Genomic DNA, 18393 nt, shown 5'->3' with positions numbered 1-18393 from the left:
GGGGGAGAGAAAGACAGACACCTGCAGACCTGCTTCACTGCTTGTAAAGCGACCCCCCTGCAGGTGGGGAGCTGGGGGCTCGAACCAGGATCTTTAAGCTGATCCTAGTGCTTTGACCCATGTGCGCTTAACCCGCTGTGCCACACCCAAGCCCTGGCTCTTATATTTATTGTTCTTTTGTGGTAAAGTGCTGTTACACCGTAGAATGGGAAGACAGGTATCAGGCAGGCCTGGTGCATGGAGATGAGGGTTCCCCCTGCTTAAACTGCTACACTGACAGTCTTACTCAGACGCCTCAGGTAAAGCGGAGTTCTCTACCCTGCAGCAATCAGACCTTAGAGGATGTTGGATTTGCAAAGGGGGTCTCCAAGCACAGAAGACAACGTGATGGGGTCACTGCTGGCTTCTCACCCCTCTCAACCACTGCACACTCTGTCTGCAAGGCTGCAAACACTTCCCCAGTATCAGTGGGGAGCCCAGGTGTCCAAGCTGGACAGTTCCCCTTGGCATCATATCCCAACATCCTGTTATTATTATTATCCAGTTATCTGAGCTCCAGTTATTAAGTGACCAGGATCCATCTTCTCTTAGACTTACTGCTTTGCCTTGTGCCACAATTTGTTTATGATTTTTTAAAATTTTTATTTATCAGATAAGAGTTGAGAGAAATTGACAGGGGAAAGGGAGAGAAAGAGACAGAGAGAGACCTCAGCCCGACTTCACCACTCCGGAAGCTTTCCCCCCTGCTGGTGAGGACCAGGGGCTTGAACCTAGGTCCTTGCACACTGTAATGTAAGTGCTTAACCAGGTGAGCCTCTGTCTGCATCCTCCCCCCAATTTGTTTTTAGACTATACTTTTGCTCCATGACCATAACCCTAATGATATTTCTACTTTATTAAGAATAAGAATATTGATTTATTAATGTTCTCTCTCGTTCAGGGATTCAGCGCTCTTTATTTGTGTATAGCCTGTGTGGCTGGTTTCTTGACATTTTCCACAAGCAGCAGAAGCCTAACCATATGACAGATGTAACAGAGTATACCTGCTAGGCCAGTACGGAAGGACACCCTGGACATAAGACCCTGTTAATTGGAGAGGTCACTTACCTTGTTCTGGAATTTGGCCAGACCTATCACTTCCGTATAGAATCTGAAAGACGGGAGATCTCAGTATGTTTGCCCACTTGGTTCACATGGGCACAGCCATGCCACTGACTCCGACGTACAGAGCTCCCTCACCTACCAGGCTTGTCAGATGTCTGCTACTGGCATACTTCTCTGCTCATCCACATCACTTGCTAACTTCGAGCCTGAATGATGTGGTCTGCGCCTTAAGCAAGGCTTATTGCCATGACTGCTCTGCTTGATCATTTGACAGGTCGTGGCCAAGCAGAGCAGAGCATGGCATAGCACGGCATAGCAGAGCATGGCAGGGAATGGCATAACATGGCAGAGAAGAGCATAAGATAGGACAGAATGGCATGGTATAGCATGGCATAGCAGAGCATGGCAGGGAATGGCATAACATGGCAGAGAAGAGCATAAGATAGGACAGAATGGCATGGTATAGCATGGCATAGCAGAGCAGAGCATGGCAGAGCAGAGCATGGCATAGCAGAGCAGAGCATGGCAGAGCAGAGCAGAGCATGGCAGAGCAGAGCATGGCAGAGCAGAGCATGGCAGAGCATGATATAGCAGAGCATGGCAGGGAATGGCATAACATGGCAGAGAAGAGCATAAGATAGGATAGAATGGCATGGTATAGCATGGCATAGCAGAGCAGAGCATGGCAGAGCAGAGCATGGCATGGCAAGGCAAGGCAAGGTATAGCACAGCACAGCACAGCACGCACAGCATAGCATGGAAATACACAACAACTGTTAGAGCATGAGTGTAATTTTCAAGATATTGCAGTACAGAATTACCTTTAAATTTTTACTTGTGTAGATTACTATGTATTCCCACAAGAACGGTGGGGCTTTATTTTCTGCTACCAAGTTGGAAGTTGAAGAAGGTGTCTCCAACTTTGATGGCACTATTTCATGAATAATTTCACTCAGCTCAATGATATTTTTTAGATGAAGTTAACAAGTTTTTTAAAGTAAGCTGACAACTCCCCTGTTCACCTCGAAAGTACTTTTTTTTTTCCCTCAGACCATTGCTGGGCTCTGGTTATGGTGGTACACGGGATTCCACGTGGGATTTCAGGCTCAGGCATTAAAGACTTCTGTGTAACCATTTTTTTCTCCCCCAACCCCTCTACTTACTTATTATTTTGCTTCTCCTTAAATATTCTCTGGGTCTCCTCCAGAGTCTCGGTCTACACATGGCACGGAGGAGAATGAGAAAGAGAAGTATCCAAGTGATCAAAGACAACTAACGGCTCTTGTAGCTGGAGACGTATAGAAAACAACTAAAATGCATAAGAAGGACCAGGGATACTTCTCTGCGTATAATAAAACATTAATGATAAGGGACTTAAAAATAAAGGCACAACGGGCCAGGTGGTGGCACACCCCACCCGGTGGAGCATATACGCTACCACGTGCAAAGTCCTGAGTTCAAGTCCCATTCCCATCTGCAAGGAGGAAGCTTCACAAATGGCGCAGCTAAGCTGCAGGTATCTCTTTTTCTCTCTCTCCCTACCTCCCCTTTCCCTTTCAATGTCTCTGTCTCTATCAAATAAAAGAAATAAAAGGCTTATTTTTAATGAAATTTTAAGGAGGATGAAAGAAAGGCATAGCACACCCACATCTGACCGTGGCTCATGTACGTTCCAGGATTCTTCTTATTCCAGATATCATCATCACTTCATAAAAACCACCTTACCTGCCGGCTTCACCATCCTTAATTTAAATTAAAAAAAAAAAAAAGCAGCATTTTCACTGCCCGACGCAGAACTTTGAAGAACACCAGAATGACGATGTGAACTGCTAAACAATGACACTGTGGGGGATGGTGGGGAGTGTGAAAACTGCAATATGTTAAAACCAAAGCTCCATGCAAGTGCAGGTGAAATGTGAAACGATGCACCAAGCCAACTCTGAGTGCAAGTCCCCACCTACAGGCCTTAGTTGCTTTCTAAGCCTGAGAGGGCAGGCCAGGGGAACAGTGGCATTATACAATGACTGAAGGCTTATACAATGACTTCCTGGGAGATATGGACGTTTCATGGCAAAGCAAAGAAAATCACAAATTGTTTCACAAAAAGGTGGTTTACAATAGTGCCATTTTAAACCACTATATTTCCATGAAGGCCTGGAGGAACAGACAGCAGAATAGTTACTTTCACAACTGAGCCTCTGAGGTCTCAGGTTCAATCCCCGGCACCATCATACACAAGAGCTAAGCAGTGCTCTGTTTGTTTGTTCTAGATTCTGATTTAAAGACAAACCTCAATGCATCAATATTTACTTTCCTACTAGGTGAATACTATGAAGATGCTATTTCATACTGATACCTTATAATTCAACACTTAGTGGGTCTCATACCATCGAACGATATTATGGCAGAGCACAATATAAAGACAGAAACATTTTGACTAGTGGGTCCTAAGGATTTTGATAGGCATTAATGGGGGCACAGGTAAGGAAATATCTTGTGACAGCTCAAAGTGTCCTGGAAGTACCCAGGATTTAGCAGGTAAAGGAACAGTGTCACGGGGAGCAGAAGAGAAAGGCAACAAAATAACAATGATCAGCTGTGGCCTTAATTGCATTTTAGTTTACATACTTTAGACAGTAACCGTTCATAATTTCTGAATAAAAAAAATAACATTTGAGTGTTGGGCACAGAGCTCAGTAGCACCGAGAGGAGGTTTTAGCATCTCACACTTCTCTACATTACAGCTTGTCTCTTCCCACTTGAATTCTAAGACCACTGGGTCCTAGCTTGCACATTCTCTGAGGGAAGTGGGCCCATCTCTCAGGTCTGCTCCCTGCTACTCTCAGCCCTGGAATGACCATTAACACCTGCCAGTAATCATCTTGTTATCGTTATTAATTATTATTAATTAAGTATTAATTCTGGAAGAGTTCCTTTCAGAAATATTATGAAAATACAGTAGAGGTTCGAGGAAAATCCTTCTTCACCACAAAACACAAAAATGTTTCGAAGCAGGCAGTTACAAGAAACAAAGAGGAAGCTATTGTCTAACTGCCCACATTTTGTACTGTTCATTCCTCCCACGATGTTAGAGCTACTTGGCTGCATGTTAACTGGTTCGGCCAGCGGAAAGTCACCATAACAACTCCAAGAATGGGGGAAAAATAGCAGTTTCGCGTTCTCCGACTTTCTTCACAGCGGCACGCAAGTTCAACAGAGAAACTGGGCCTACTGCATAAAGAAGTGTAATAAGTAGCTGTATTTCTTTTAGTTGCAGGCCATGAAATAGTCCATTCTGACACTGTCCTCTCCTCTTGAACACACGTCCACAGCAGCACATTCGGACTGTCTGGAGCTGGCGCAAAGCTCAGTAAGAGGCCAGTGCATAGTCAGCAGGAAGTCGGTCAGACACAGGACTGCATGATCAAACACTCCTCCACACCCTCCCCCTTTCTCCAGGAAACACAATGAAAGCCATTGCTTGAATTCATTCTTGCTCTCCCTAATATTGAAGGAAAGTTGTCCTTTCAAAGTGTGAAAAAACTTTGTGGAAGAAGCCCTGATTACGATTTGGTACACACACGTCAAGAATGCTAGAGGAGGGGAAGGCCGGAAGGGCTGACAAATAAGACAAGCGTATGATGTTTCAGACGTTGTTTAAGGGAATCTTTGAAAAATTTAAAGGGTTGTTGCTTTTCTTGGACCTGCCTGCTTTGTGTGATCAAATTTAATGCCACTTTTCTCCTTGTTGACATTCAAGTAAGCTTTAAGACACCGGTAATTCTAAAATTATAGGGTGGAAATGTGGATTCTTTTCGTAAACAGAAGTAGTAGAACGTTTTTAAAAGATACATGATAATCATTCATAAAATCAAAATATTTTTTAAAAGATTTTATTTATTTATTAATGAGAAACATAGGAGGAGAGAGAAAGAACCAGACATCACTCTGGTACATGTGCTGCCGGGGATTGAACTCAGCACCTCATGCTTGAGAGTCCTAGTTTTATCCACTGTGCCACCTCCCGGATCACTAAAAGTAAAATATTTTTTTTTAATGCCATCCATATATTTTCATGTCTCCTAACTGAGTCCTACACAGTTGAATACAGAAAGCTGTGTAGGACTCGGTATCTATAACTGACATTTCAGGACACTGTCGGGGTCTATACCAAGACAAAAGTCATAAATGTAGGAAATAATACATGAAATGAGTTGGTGGCAATAATTTACATCAAATCCACTTGTGTTAGCCATGATTACAAGCAAAAAGATTTAGTCATTATCATTTTACCAGCTTTTGGGATTTATACTAATAGTGAAAGCTTATAATAATTGCTATTATTGTTGTTATAGAAGAATTTTATAGAAACTGACAACATATTCCAGAGACAGGTGTACAAAGCAGCAGCAGCTGTGTTTCTCTCCTCTCCTCTCCTCTCCTCTCCTCTCCTCTCCTCTCCTCTCCTCTCCTCTCCTCTCCGGGTCAACTAGGAATACCAAAGGAGACCACCTGAGACCACAACAAGACAGGACTAGACCAACTTCAGGAAGCCACCAAACCACCAGTGAGTGCAAACACCTGTGGCTCATGGACAGAGAGGAGCCTAAGGAGAGACAGAGTGGCTGGTAGCAGTCCAGCAGTTTACCAGTTGAGGTACCACCTCCAGTCTGTTTTACCAACAAAAAGACGGCTGAGAGGAGGAGAGGACTCCCCGGAGACTCACCAAATGGAATTAAGAGTCTCCATTCCTGCTGCCAACAGAGGCTGGTGAAGCAGTGGGGAGGCCCTGTGCTGACACCTGGGGACAAAGAACTGACCAAGAAACTCAAGAGAAAAGCTACACCTTGGTGGCCTAGCAATGGAGCTGTACAGTGGGAGCCTTTCCACATTGTTCTCCTGATGAGAACATGGTGTATAATTGCCTCAGAACCTACAGACTATAAACGGGATACTCACACGGCCCACCCGTGCTGCCCAGCTTGGCAGAGAAGCTGAATTGAGCCTGGAGCTTTGAATCCTTGGAGTGTGAGAGTCTCTTTGCATAACCACTGGATTATCTCTGCCCCACCCTGATTTATATCTTGGATTAAGCTAAGAAGCCTACTTATAATTTAAAAGCCCTCAGGCTCACATAGCCTACAGGGAAGAAAAAGGAAAAAAGAGGCTTTTAAACCACTGTGCTCCAACTCAGGGATTAAAATAATATTGAAACAACTGTCAATTTCCATACCTGTGAAAAATTTAAGTACATTACTTAGACACAAGTCAATCCAGGCAGGAGGGATCAGTAATTTGAAAAGTACTGAGAGAGGGACCTCATAACAAACTATATAAAATGGTTAAACCAACAAGAAGAAATATTGGAGAAATGAACCAGGACAAGTGTCAAGCTAAAAGCCCCCCAAAGGATGAAGCACAAAATAGTGAGGTGAACATCCAAATGCTTGTTATGGAAATAGTCACAAGAGTGAGTAAAGAGTTTGAAAGAATTGCCATCAGAAATGCAGAAACAACAAATAAGACTATAGAAGAAAACTAATTATCTCAAGGTTATTAGTAAATTGAGAGCTGAAATAGCTGAGCTAAGAACACAATTAGCTGAACAAGCTAAAACAGTATCAGAACAGGATAACAAAATAGATAAACTCCAGAAAACAGGAGAGGGGAGAGAAAATAGAACAAGTGAGGCCTAAGAAAGAATTAGCAAGATCAAGGATGAATTAGAGACAGCTAAAAAAGAAGAGATCTCAAAAAGAGATACTGAAAACAACAACAGAGACCTACGGGATGACTTCAAAAGAAATAATATACGTATTATTGGCTTACCAGAGGAAGAAAGAGAGGGCGGGGAAGAAAACATTCTTCAGGACATAATAGCTGAGAACTTCTCTAGTCTAGACAACATAAAAGACATAAAGGTTCAAGAAGCCCAGAGTGTCCCAAACAGAATTAACGCAGACTTAAAGACACCAAGACACATCCAATTTTAAGAATAGAAAGGAATAAGGATAAAAAAAGGATCCTGAAGGCTGCAAGAGAAAAAAAAAAAAAAAAAAAAGAGTCCCCTACAGAGGAAAACCCATAAGATTAGCAGCAGACTTCTCCACACAAACACTACAGGCCAGAAGAGAATGGCAAGATATCTATCGAGTGCTCAATGAGAAAGGCTTTCAACCAAGATTACTGTATCCTTTTAGACAGTCATTCAGACTAGATGGAGGCATCAAGACCTTCTCAGACAAGCAACAGTTGAAAGAATCAACTATCACAAAGCCTGTCCTGAAAGAAGTTCTGAAAGGTCTCCTATAAACAGTCAGACCACCATAAATATGACATAGATCAGAACACTCTAAAAGTCTACAATAATGGTGTTAAAATACATTCAATCTATGTTATCAATAAATGTCAATGGCCTGAAGTATATTAACAGCAACAAAGTCATAGTAGGGGACTTCAACACCCCACTCTCTCAACTTGACAGATCATCCAGGCAGGAAATCAATAAAGAAATGAGGGCGCTAAATGAAGAGATAGATACACTGGAACTACTGGACATTTTCGGAATTATTAGCCCCAAGAAACTGGAATACACATTGTACTCACATCCACATGAGTCATGCTCAAGGATAGACCATATGTTAGGCCACAAACACAGCATCAGCAAATTCAAGAGCATTGAAATCATCCCAAGCATCTTCTCAGAACACAATAGAATTAAATTAATACTTTACAATAAACAGAAAATTAGTAATAGTTCCAAAATGTGGATGTTCAACAGAACACTACTTAACAACTACTTGGTAGAAAGGAAATAGAGGAAAAAAATCAAAATGTTTTGAGAGTTCAAATAAATAAAGACACAAGCTTTCAAACATTTGCGACACAGCTAGGGCAGTACTGAGAGGGAAGTTCATAGTCACATAAGCACACATAAGGAAACAAGAAAAAGCACAAATAACCTGATTTCACACCTTAATGACCTAGAAGAAGAACAACAAAGGAAGCCCATAGCAACCAGAAGAACAGAAATCACTAAAATTGGGACATAAATCAATAATATTGAAAATAAGAAAACCATACAAAAGATCAATGAAAGTAAATGTTGGTTCTTCAAAAGTGAACAAAATCGACAAACCTTTAGCCAGATTCACAAAACAAAAAAGGGAGAAGACCCAAATAAATCGGATCATAAATGAAAGAGGCAATATCACAGACACCGCAGAAATTCAACACATCATGTGAGGCTTCTATGAACAACTATATGGCACCAAGCTAGAGAACCTGGAAGAAATGGACTATTTCCTAGATACCTACCAACTTCCAAAATTAAATGAAAATGAACTAGATAATATAAACAGGCCCATCATAGCCAACAAAATTCAAACAGTTATCAAAGACCTTCCCAAGAATAAAAGTCCTGGACCACGTGGTTTTACAAATGAATTCTACAAAACCTTCAAGGAAGAACTAATAGCCCTACTTTGAAAAGTCTTCCAGAAGATTGAAGACACTGGAATACTACCTTCCAGCTTCTATGAAGCCAACATCACTCTGTTACCAATAGCAGACAGGGACACAACCAAAAAAGAAAACTACAGACCAATATCCCTGATGAACATCGATGCTAAAATATTGAACAAAATTCTAGCCAACCAGATACAGCAGTATATTGAAAAGATTGTTTATCAGGAGTCAGATGGTAGTGCAGGTGGTACAAACCACAAGGACCGGCATAAGGATCCTGGTTCGAGCCCCCGGCTCCCCACCTGCTGGGGAGTTGCTTCACAGGCGGTGAAGCAGGTCTGCAGGTGTCTATCTTTCTCTCCCCCTCTGTCTTCCCCTCCTCTCTCCATTTCTCTCCATCCTATCCAACAATAATGACATCAATAACAACAACAAAATAACTACAACAATAAACCATAAGGACAACAAAAGAAAAGAAATAAATATTAAAAAAAAATTTTTAAAAGGATTGTTCATCATGACCAAGTGGGGTTTATCCCAGGCATGCAAGGTTGATTTAATATACATAAATCAATCAGCGTGATCCACCACATCAATAAAAGCAAATCCAAAAATTACATGGTCTCATCAACAGATACAGAGAAAGCCTTTGACAAAATCCAACATGCTTTTATGATCAAAATGCTACAAAAAATGGAAAAAGATGGAAAATTCTTCAAGATAATGCAGTCTATATATAGCAAACCTACAGTCAACATCATACTCAATGGTGAAAAACTGGAAACATTTCCCCTCAGATTACTAGATACTAGACAGGGATGCCCACTATCACCATTATTATTCAACACAGTGCTGAAGTTCTTGCCATAGCAAGGAATTAAAGGAATACAGATTGGAAGAGAAGAAGTCAAACTCTCACTATTTACAGACAACATGACAGTATACATAGAAAAACCTAAAGAATCCAGCAATAACTTTTGGAAATCATCAGGCAATACAGTAAGGTGTCAGGCTACAAAATTAGCATTCAAAAGTCAGTGGCATTCCTCTATGCAAACAAGGAAATAGAAAAAGACACAAAGAAGTGGAAAGATATTCCATGTTCATGGGCTGGAAGAACTAACATCATTAAATATGAATATAATACCCAGAGCCATATACAGATTTAATGCTATCCCCATCAAGATCCCAACCACATTTTTAGGAAAATTAGAACAAATTCTACAAATGTTTATCTGGAACCAGAAAAGCCCTAGAATTGCCAAAACAATCTTGAGAAGAAAGAACAGAACCGGAGGCATCACACTCCCAGATCTCAAACTGTATTATAGGGCCATGGTCATCAAAATTGCTTGGTACTGGAACATGAATAGACACACTGACCAGTGGAATAGAGTTGAGAGCCCAGAAGTGAGCCCCCACACCTATGGACATCTAATCTTTGACAAAGGTGCCCAGAGTATTAAATGGGGAAAGCAGAGTCTCTTCAACAAATGGTGTTGGAAAAAATGGGTTAAAACATGCAGAAGAATGAAACTGAATCACTGTATTTCACCAAATACAAAAGTTAATTCCAAGTGGATCAAGGACTTGGATGTTAAACCAGAAACTACCAGACACTTAGAGGAAAATATTGGCAGAACTCTTTTCTGCATAAATTTTAAAGACATCTTCAATGAAATGAATCCAACTACAAAGAAGACAAAGGCAAGCATAAACCTATGGGACTACATCAAATTAAAAAGCTTCTGCATAGCAAAAGAAACCACCACTCAAACCAAGAGACCCCTCACAGAATGGGAGAAGATCTTTACATGCCATATATCAGACAAGAGGCTAATAACCAAAATATATAAAGAGCTTGCACTCATCCAAAAAGTTTTGTGTATACCTATTTTCTTAGCAGCATGATCTGTCATAGCCAAAACCTGGAAGCGACCCAGGTGTCCAACAACAGACGAGTGGCTGAGTAAGTTGTGGTCTATATACACAATGGAATACTACTCAGCTATTAAAAGTGGTGATTGCATCGCTTTCATCCCATCTTGGATGAAGCTTGATGAAATCGTGTTAAGTGAAGTAAGTCAGAAAGAGAAGGATGAATATGGGATGATCTCACTCTCTGACAGAAGTTGAAATGCAAGATCAGAAGAGAAAACCCATGTAGAACCTGAACTGGAATTGGCGTATTGCACCAAAGTAAAAGACTCTGGGGTGGTGGGGGAGGGGGAGGAGTACAGGTCCAAAAAGGATGACAGAAGACCTAGTGGGGGTTGTATTGTTATGTAGAAAACTGAGAAATGTGTGGTCAGGGAAGTGGCACAGTGGATAAAGCATTGGATCCTCAACCATGAGGTCCTGAGTTCAATCTCAGGCAGCACATGTACCAGAGTGATGTCTGGTTCTTTCTCTCCTCCTATCTTTCTCATAAATAATTAATTAATTAAAAAAAAGAAAACTGAGGAATGTTACGTATGTACAAACTACTGTATTTACTATTGAATGTAAAACATTAATCCCCCAATAAAGAAATTTTAAAAAAAGAAACTGACAACATTTATTCAAAACTAATATGCTTTAACCTCCTCCCAAAGGTGATAAAACACAATGACTAGATGAAAATATAAAAGTTAGTGTGGAAACATACAGAAAATATTGGAAGACCAAAGGTTGTTGTCTTCAGAATAAAATCTGGCTCTGAACTTTTAGGCAATCAAGTAAAAAAAATAGTTTTTTTATATGCCAGACAAGCATAAGTCTATGAAACAGAATTAGCAAAACAGATAGCAATCCATAAATAAAATAGTTCTGACTATTCACTGAACTTTTAACTATTATTAATTTTTAGTATACGTTGTTTACTTGTTTATATGCCATTAAAGAAAACAGAAAAGTCACATCAACCACTATTTTTAAATGTCTTTGAGATTTTTCTTTTTCTTTTTTATCATCTTTTTGGGAAGAGGTTAATGGCTTACAGCACAGTTGTTTCTCATCTCACCATGACAGGTGTCTTCAAAAACTTTCACCCCACCTGCAGTTCTGTTCTACCCCCTGCACCAGCAGCCCCTCTCCACCCACCTTCACAGCCTCTCCCTTCCCTCTCCCTTTGTGTGTGTTCCCCTCTGCCCAGGACTGAGCTCATGCCATTCAAGCATTTGTTGTGTTAAGTGAGATTTCTCTATTGTTAACAAAAGCAAGTCTCAGCTCTGGCTTCTGGTGGTGCCAGAGGTTGAACCTGGGACCTTGGAGCCTCAGACATGAAAATCTCTTTGCACAGTCATTATGTTATTCCCCCAACTTAAAAAAAAAATCTAATATTGCTACAATGTAGGCCCATCAGTAGGCTGGGAGAAACATGTTAACATTACTGTTTTTGTAGATTAATAAATGGACAATTGTTTTAACATGTTTACTAAAACGGAACTTTAAAAAAAAAACAGCTACTTGTAAACTATCAGTCATTCGTTTTGTATCTCCTGACCCAGCTGATTTTTTTTTCACCAAAATGAATATTGAGTGAAAAGATAGAGGCAAGAGGCATGTTATTTCTGAAGGACACAGGCAAATGTGCTAGCAGGTGGCAGCTGAAAAACATTGTTTGTAGGATAGGCAGTTTTAAGGAGAACTGTGGAATCATGTCTGAACTTCCCTTGCAGTTACAATGTATCTACTAAGGGTAGCCGAAACTCAGTGACTTAGCCTCAAGCAATGGTTTGTAGCCATGAACCTCTGGTCACTACCTAGGCCCACCCAAACAGAGACCCCTGGCTCTGGTAGCCAGGAAGCATCAAAGAGAATGAGAAGACCAGAAATCATTCACACTACTGGACCAAGACAGCAACTTAAAGAAAATTCTAAACTGGGGGGTCGGGCGGTAGCACAGCAGGTTAAGCGCACGTAGTGCAAAGCGCAAGGACCAGAGTAAGGATCGAGCCCCCGGCTCCCCACCTGCAGGGGAGTCGCTTCACAAGTGGTGAAGCAGGTCTGCAGGTGTCTGTATTTCTCTCTCCCTCTCTGTCTTCCCCTCCTCTCTCCATTTCTCTGTCCTATCCAACAACAACAACAGTAAAAACCACAACAAGGCTATAACAACAATGGCAACAAAAGGGGGAAAAATGGCCTCCAGGAGCAGTGGATTCATGGTGCAGGCACTGAGCCCCAGCAATAACCCTGGAGGCAAAAAAAAAAAAAAAAAAAAAGAAAATTCTAAACAATTTCAATGTAAGAGACCTCCGGGAAAGCAGAAGCATGAGATCAGGCATGATAGAAATAAGCAGCGTGGAAGAGTCGGAAGCTGAGCTACAAAGAACAGGCTGGCCTAGCATCAGCACCAAGACAGAAGCAAAAGGGCACAGAGCTCAACTGCAGGACGGGAGAGGGAATGATCCAAAAAGAGCAGTAAACAGGTACGGATGGATGCATTTAGCAGAGAGAGAGAGAGAGAGAGAGAGAGAGAGAGTGTGTGTCTTTCAGGAGAGAGAGGATGAAAAAAAACTTCATATCTTGACATATGAATAAAACTTTAAAATAAATGGTCCGGGAGGTGTTGCAGTGTCTAGCGCACTGGACTCTCAAGCATGAGGTCCTGAGTTCAATCCCCGACAGCACATGTACCAGAGTGATGTCTGGTTCTTTCTCTCTCTCCTTTCTCATAAATAAATAAATAAATAAATAAAATCTTCTTTAAAAAAACTTTAAAATAAACCAGTTTCTCTTCTGGTTAGTATTAATAAATACTGAATACAATACTATGTGTGTGTATATATACATACATTTTTTTTTTGCCTCCAGGGTTATCACTGGGGCTCTGTGCCCGCACTACGAATCCACTGCTCCTGGAGGCCATTTTTTCCCTTTTGTTTCCCTTGTTGTTTATTGTTGTTGTTATTATTATTGCTGTTGTCATTGCTGTCGCCACAGCCTGGCCCCCAGGTGAATAGATATCTAACAAGATTAGATTTTCCTTATTATTATTATTATTATTATTATTATCTTTATTGATTGGGCAGAAACAGAAATGAAGAAGGAGAGGGAAGGGGGAGGTAGAGAGGGACAGAGACAGAGACACCCACAGCCCTGCTGCATCACTCCTCATTGCAGGCAGGGACTGGGGGCTTGAACCTGGGTCCTTCTACACTGAAATGTGTGCACTTAAACCAGGTGTGCCACCACCTGGCCCGAAAATTTTGACTTTCAGGAGAAGATATGCATAAGTACAAGTAGGGGGACCTCAGTAACAGATCTGCATGCAAATTATCATACTAGGTCCATTTTCATCATAAGCAAGGACAAGGAGACAGCATCTCTGTTCTCCCAAGGAGACAGCACCTCTATTCACCAGTTACTCATGCTGTAGCAGGGGAAAAAGCATAGACTGGAGCAATTATGGGTTTCCTAAAATGCATTGTGCTTCTATTTTAAAAGATGTTTATCCTCAAGTTGCCACTGAATTAAATGTTAACTTTTATACTGTACATAGTAATAAAAATATACTCAAATACACTAGCATATGCTTAGCTATAAACACATCAATCACTGTCCAGGTTTCTTTTTGCTGTAGACTACTATTGCCCTTCTCAGCAACAGCAGTTTATTTTTTTTACTATAACGTTCCAATTCAGAGTAAGGTAGAAATATTTCACAACAGAGTATTGCATCAAATGACATCAAATATGAACCAGAAGTGGTAATTCTTAAACACTTACCTAGGCTTCATGAGACACATGTAGTCTTCTCTGTGACAATTCCATTAACTGAAGATTATTATCTGCAAAAACTGACTTTTCTGGTCTCTTCAGGAGAGTGTCCTTGAAAAAAAAATTCGGTGTAATAATCACTGAAGGTATTTGGGCACCGTGTGCAGTGAGCTAAAAAACAAAAGAGGACAAAAAAGGAATGCAAAATTAATACAGGGTTACACTGTTTTTTTCTTTTTTGCCTCCAGGGTTATCTCTGGGGCTTAGTGCCTGCACTACGAATCCACTGCTCCTGGAGGCCATTTTTTCCCATTTTGTTGTCATTGTTATTGCTATTGCTGCCACTGATGTTGCTGTTGTTGGATAGGACAGAGAGAAATGGAGAGAGGAGGGGAAGACAGAGGGGAGAGAGAAAGACAGACACCTGCAGACCTGCTTCACTGCCTGTGAAGCGACTCCCCTGCAGGTGTGGAGCTTGGGGCTCGAACCAGGATCCTCAGGCTGGTCCTTGTGCTTTGCACTTAACCCTCTGCGCTACCACCTGACCCCCTGAGTTACACTTCTTTTAAAAAAAATTCTATAGGTGATTTAGTAACAGTTTACAAGATGCTAAGATTACAGGGGTATAGCTTCACACTCCACCCTCCTCCGCAGGTCTGTGCCCTCTCCTCCTTCACAAGGATGGCCACCACAGTTTCACAAAATCTTGAGACATATGGACTATTATTCTTTTCTTTTAACAAGATAATATCTTTCAGTTTTTTGTTTTTGTTTGTTTTTTTGCCTCCAGGATTGTCTTGGGGACTCGGTGCCTGAACTACAAATCCACTGCTTTTGCTGCCATTTTTTTTTGTAATATATATATATATATGAAAGACAGAAATTGAGATGGCAGGGGAAGATAGAGGAAGACAGAAAGACAGACACCTGCAGACCTGCTTCACCACTTGTGAAGTGATCCACACTGGAGACAGAGGACTAGAACCCGAGTCCTTGCACTTTGTGTGCTTCGCCCAGTGAGCCAGTGCCCAATCCCGTCTTTCAGTTCTTTATGCTCCACAGATGAGTGAGAATCCAGCTGGTAGTTGTATTTCAAAGCAATGCAAATCATCTGGTGGTAGATAGACTACCTCCACAAAAGACCTTGGACACACACACCACAGCGAGTGAAAGAACCTCATGGTATCAGCTAATAACAAGCTTCAGAAAAACAAAAGACACGTAAGATTAGAAAGTGCTAAAGAGAAAATGAGGGCCTTTATCAAGACACAGGACTATATACATGTTTGCCAACATAAAAGTACTATGTGTTGAATCTATATAATGTGTATCGAAATATATTAAATTGAGTCAACTGAGAAATGTTCTTATGGTGGTAAATGCAAAACTATTGTATTTTACTGTTGACTGTAAAGCATTAATCCCCCAATAAAGAAATTAAAAAAAAAAGAAATATACAACAACAAAAAACAAGGGCAACAAAAGGGAATAAATAAAATAAATATTTTTTAAAATCCTGAAAAAAAAAAAAGAAAGAAATATATGTCAGGAGCCGGGCAGTGACACATCCAGTTAAGCACACAAAGTCCAAAGCACAAGGATCCAGGTTCGAGCACCCTGTTCCCCACCCGCAGGGGGGTCGCTTCACACGTGGTGAAGAGGTCTGCAGGTGTCTGTCTTGGTCTCCCCCTCTCTCTTCCCCCTCCTCTCTCAATGTGTCTCTGTCCTATTCAAGAAAATGGGGAAATGACCGCCAGGAGTACTATCCAGTGCAGACACTGAGCCCCAGTGATAACCCTGGAGGGGGAACAAAAACAAAAAAAAAAAAAAGAAAGATATGCCTTGACTTTTCTGACAACCCAATACATAAATACATCTAGCAAAGTGTTTTTAAAATAGTTCTTAATTCACCATTCACTTACATAGTTTCTAGGTCTGTTAACACTGTGTATCACACCTTGCTGAAAGTTCAATGTTTGTTTCATACAAGTCTGAAACATCCACAGCATATCTTTATGGACTCACAGAGCAATGTGAACTGTACTCAACAAGCAGGAAACCTGCCAGGTTTGTTTCCCTATTCTTTGTTAACCCTCAGGAAGGCAGACAGACCCACTACCTAAGGACCCACTAAGTATATAACATATAGCACTGGATTGGTACTTCATAGAAATTCTAACTTGGGCTGGGGAGATAGCATAATGGTTATGCAAAAAAAAAAAAAAAAAAGATTTTTATGCCTGAAGCATCAAAGGTCCCAGGTTCAATCCCCCACATCACCATAAGCCAGAGCTGTGTAGTTTTCTGGGGAGGGCGTGAAGGAAGGAAGGAGGAAACCTCAATGATGACATATCATTACTTCTGGTGAGATATCATTATTTCTGTTTTAAAAATAAGCAAACAGACTGAAGGAATCAGCAGTTTGCCAGAATCACACAATGAGGAAGCAGAATGGGACTTAAACTATGTTTGTTTTTCAGGCCTTCTTACTTCTAAACACTTAAGATATTAGAGAGAGGTTATTTGGAGTGTTCTCATGCTGCCCACAGGACAACAACAGCCACATCAAATGAACTACTGATTTATTACAATATACGACTCTTTACAAACTCAACCTAGGTCACTTACACTGTTTTAGGAAACAGACTGAGACTAAAATTTGCCAGTGAAATTCAGCACATAAAGCAAATTAAAATTACATTCCACAAAGTCTTTGTATCTACTTTATTGGAAAGGATTATTTTATAACAGCATCTACCACCATCGAAAAAAGAGGCAATGTTCAAATTTGTCTTAATTACATTTATAGAAAAATTGAGATTGTACCTAGTCACTTGATAAAAAAATATTTTCGCTGAAAAACCAATACACTTATGAAGAATATAAAATTTGTATTAAAAAACAGTGAATTGTTTACTCAATCCTAGAAAGCCATTGTCCTCACAAATAATATGTAATATTTTCTGAGTTTACAATAGTTAGCTTTTATTGCTAGGTAACACTGTGCACTATGATTTGCTAACAGTATACCATAAATAGCTCACTGTTCTAATACTTGCAAAAGAATCTTTATTAAATAATATTTATTAAAGAACATATTATAATTTTATATTTTGTTATTATGGAATGTAGATTTAGCTTCTGAGATCAGGCAAGATCAGCATGTTCAGTATGGTATGGCTGTAGATGGAATGCAGATTTAAAACTTACTGACGGGATAGGGAGACAGTATAATGGTTATGCAAATGACTTTCATGCCAGAGGCCCTGAGGCCCCAGTTCAATTCCCAGCACCACCATAAACCAGGGCTGGACAGCACTCTGCTGTCTCTGTCTCTCTGTATCTCTGTGTGTCTACTGTTCTCTGTCTCCCTCATTATAATAATAAAATGGTTTCCAAAAGTAAACTAGATGACCATTTAAAATGGCATTAGGTCTTTCCTCTAAGAATAAACAAAAATAAAACCCTCATTAAGGACATAAAACTCAGATTTTTTTTTTTCTTAAGATATTTTCTTGTGCTTCACATGACAGGAAAAACCTGCCCTGACCCAAATTACTGTGAGGTGATCTGTCACTTACGACGTTAAGCACGTGTACCCCCTATCGCCTCCAGCAGAAACATTAACAGGTTTGCTCCAGCCCTTAGAGACTCCTGACAGCATTATGAAATATCATTCAAATCCTCCATGTTGCTTTACTAAAACCTTAAAAAGCTGTAAATTCTAAAACACTTAAGAGCTTTCAAAAGTAGTTATGAATCTAAACTAATTGTATAAGAGCTTATATAGTGACGGCCTTTTTTTCAGGCAAACTATTTTAACTAGTTTACATAGAATTGTCTTCCCAGCCTCCCGGCAAGATGGGTACTATCTGAAATCCCATTTTACAGATGAAAACAGTGAGGTGCAGGGAGCCCTAGCAACTAGCTTAACGTCACACAGATGATAGAGGACAGAGCTGTGATTCAAACCCACTGTGATTCTGTATCTGCATTACCTTCCCCTCCCACCCACCCCAGCTGTAACTGGACCTTCATAGCTCCAGACTGACTTTTTGTAGACGAAGATAGAGAGATCACAGACTTGGCCAAAGCTGCTTCTAATGTCATGATTGAGGCTTGA

At 40.5% G+C, this 18393-nt stretch overlaps 1 protein-coding gene across 2 annotated transcripts in view; it reads right to left on the bottom strand.

Annotated features, from left to right (window-relative positions):
* Nucleotides 1–18393, bottom strand: part of DLGAP1 (DLG associated protein 1) — an 825909-nt gene that overhangs the window by 693943 nt on the left and 113573 nt on the right. For both annotated transcript variants that reach the window (XM_060200748.1, XM_060200749.1), the window contains exon 2: nucleotides 14280–14441. The gene's annotated coding sequence lies outside the window, so the exon portion shown is untranslated. The remainder of the gene's footprint in view (nucleotides 1–14279; nucleotides 14442–18393) is intronic.

This window comes from Erinaceus europaeus, chromosome 10 (assembly GCF_950295315.1).
Source record: "Erinaceus europaeus chromosome 10, mEriEur2.1, whole genome shotgun sequence".
NCBI lineage: Eukaryota > Metazoa > Chordata > Mammalia > Eulipotyphla > Erinaceidae > Erinaceus > Erinaceus europaeus.
Note: the sequence above shows the minus strand (reverse complement) of the source record. Positions and strands in the feature narration are given on the sequence as shown.